The sequence below is a fragment of the Sinocyclocheilus anshuiensis genome, unplaced genomic scaffold, assembly GCF_001515605.1.
Source record: "Sinocyclocheilus anshuiensis isolate Anshui unplaced genomic scaffold, SAMN03320099.WGS_v1.1 scaffold1098, whole genome shotgun sequence".
NCBI classification, from domain to species: Eukaryota; Metazoa; Chordata; class Actinopteri; order Cypriniformes; family Cyprinidae; genus Sinocyclocheilus; species Sinocyclocheilus anshuiensis.
In genome coordinates, this window is record NW_015538053.1 from 15,746 (window position 1) to 18,782 (window position 3,037).

Genomic DNA, 3,037 nt, shown 5'->3' on the forward strand with positions numbered 1-3,037 from the left:
ACGCACTTCATATCCCTGACAATGAATCCAGGTGATAATTTGTCTCATTTCTAAGGAAGTTTTCTCATACCGTTGGCATCCAGAATGCTCAGTCTGATGATTTCATAGCTTGCACGGTAACTGTATCTCTAGACCTGATTTATACACAAACACTGAGTGTTATTATTACTTCCAGCTATATTTTTACCTGCTCTTATCTGCCAGGGTGTTTATTATTGTTGCCTCAATTTTTTCCCTTACAGTAACCACTTCTCTCCACTCCTCTCGACAGAAATTTGATCAGTTCGCAAAATATTTTCTTTGCTTTATCAAATAGCAGGTCTGAACCACAGTTCTCGAGTTTTTCTACGATAGCCAGAGGCTGAAGGTGTATTTCTATATGATGTGAAGTGATTTTAGTTCCAGGAGACCTGAGCTACCGCAGATGCCTGTATTGTGAGCTGTCTTTCTCTCCTGTCTGTATCTTTGACCTAGATTTGCACAAGTTGGCAAAGGTGGAGAGCTTCAAAATGACTGATTGTGCTTCAAGGTAATACTACTGCAAAGTGAAATAACTGACACTTTCCTTCTGCTAATCTGGGAAAATTTGACTCACGCATCCTCTGGATCCCTTGGGAGGAAGTTTGTGATGATGTCTGTGTTGAAGTTTGGAGTGTAGATCTGCCCTGTCATGTTGTGTGTGATGTCTCTAACCTTTCTAGCTCTGTTCAGTTCATTAAAGCATCACTGCCAGACGCACCAACAAGACCTTTAGAATGTGCACCCAAATACAAAAGAGCAGCCTAATTGTCTTTCCTGCTGAAAAGATCTGCTTAGACCAGCATGAATTTCAATGCTGGTTAGTGCACATCTGGTAGGTGGGCTACTGTAGCCTGCTGTTGTCAACCAGCATGGTCTTTTTGGTAAAGCTGGTTGACCTTTCTTTCTTTCTTACTACTAAGGTCGTTACAATATTTCTATCCACACAGTGAATACAGATTCAGACAAAAATAGTCTATAAAAAGGTTTTAATACTGTTTTTGCATCAAAACAGTAACTTTGAAAATGTAAACAAAAAAAAGTAATAATAAAAAAATAATAATTCTACTAGGCTTTTTAGTTGGAATCTTTATGGTGCAGATAGTAATCCTAATCATTTTTTTTCATGCACCTGAAGCAATACAATTTTTTAAAATTGTATTATTATTATTATTTCTTGCAAAGTAGCCTTAATATAAATAAAATGGAACTTGGGGGAACTTGTTTTTTTTGTATGGGAGAACGTATACAGACCTACTTCTATGCCGCATTTCCTCTGTCTTTCATGGGCATAATTATGGGTGTAAATTGAAATATTTTAATCCCCCCCCCCCAAATGTAGGAAAACATTTGTAGCCTGAGGAGACTGCAACTATTTGGTTGAAGGGAACACATTTGTCTATCTTTTTTATTATTCTTCAGAAGCAAACAATCATATCACACCCTAAACATGACTTCTCAGATAATAATTTTTTTAATAAATAGATTAGGGTCTGGAAAATATGTTTTGCAATCCTTTTCTGGGTCCCCAGCAACAAATAAACTAATTATTTATCCCATGCCATATTTTCGGATCACCGCTCTCTTCATCCCTGCACCAAAATCCTTTATGTCTCTTTGTATTTGACCACTTGAGGTGTTTCAGTTTTTCAGCCTCCATCATCCGATCCCTGATCCAGTGGGAGTCTAAATGAGGCTGTGATGAGCATCTGCACAGATATGCTTGGTCAGGTGAAAATGCTAGACTGATTGATCAATACTTCTCTAAGAGCCAATTGAAACAGTCTCTAACAGGCAGCGAGACCATGGTTAGAATCAATCGACCCTCACTTCTCCTGCTCCCGAGTCAAAGCCATTCTCAATATTTCTTCAAGCACTAAATACACAAGGATTTCACCTGATATCCACGAGTACAATCATCCTGTAAAGATGGATCAACTCAGTTACTTTGGTTGCCACTGTGTATGTGATTTCTTGATGCATGGAGATATAAGTTACTTGCACCCCATTTGTAAGGACAATGTTAAGGTTTGGTGGTCAGTGAAGGCATAGACAACCATTTTCAAGTTCAAGGCCAAGTAGACACAATTGGCCCCTGTCAGATTTTTAACTTTTCTAACTCAATACGTTAGAAATTCTAACTCAATACGTTAGAATTTCTAACGTATTGACAACATAAAAGCAGCTTAAGTTCGAATCCATGAGGATATACATTCATTGGATCTTAAGTCCAATGCCAGTCGTGGCCTAATGATTAGAGAGTTGGACTTGTAATCTGAAGGTTGTGGGTTTGAGTCAATTCCAGTAGGAATTATCAGTGGGGGGAGTGAATAACCAGCGCTCTCTTCGACCCTCAATACCATGACTGAGGTGAGACCCTTGAGCAAGGCACCGAACCCCCAACTGCTCCCCGGGCGCTGCAGCAATATGGCTGCCCACTGCTCCGTGTGTGTGTTCACTACTCTCTGCTGTGTGTGTGCACTTGGATGGGTTAAATGCAGTGCACAAATTCTGAGTATGGGTCACCATACTTGGCCACATGTCACTTCTTAACTACTCAGCCATTCTGGTTCTGTTTTATGGTGTTGATCTTGTCTGTCTGTCCAATTTTAGATATTCTGGAGCATGGCTTAGGGTTTCATTTCATAACAATATTCAGCTTTGACTTGTACTTTTCTTTATCGCTCTCTTTCTCTCTGTTGTTCTCCTGTTCTCTGTGAGCATTCAGCAGTAAAAGAAGGCTGGAAATGCTGTTGTTGTGGCATTGAAGACCTTACAGATGTCTCTTTTCTCTGCTGATTGGCTGTGGCGTGCATGTAATGACTTGAAAGAGCAGTTAACAATTCACAAATCTTCATCAGTCTGTTTTGAGATGGACACTAGAAATTCACAGAAAAACGTAAACTGTACCGCTTTGCTTGATTGCTCACAAAATCAGTTTTGGTCTGCATTGTTACATTTGAACTTTACAAATGATGTATTAAGATGTATTGATCTTAAATTAAATACCTAATTTCTA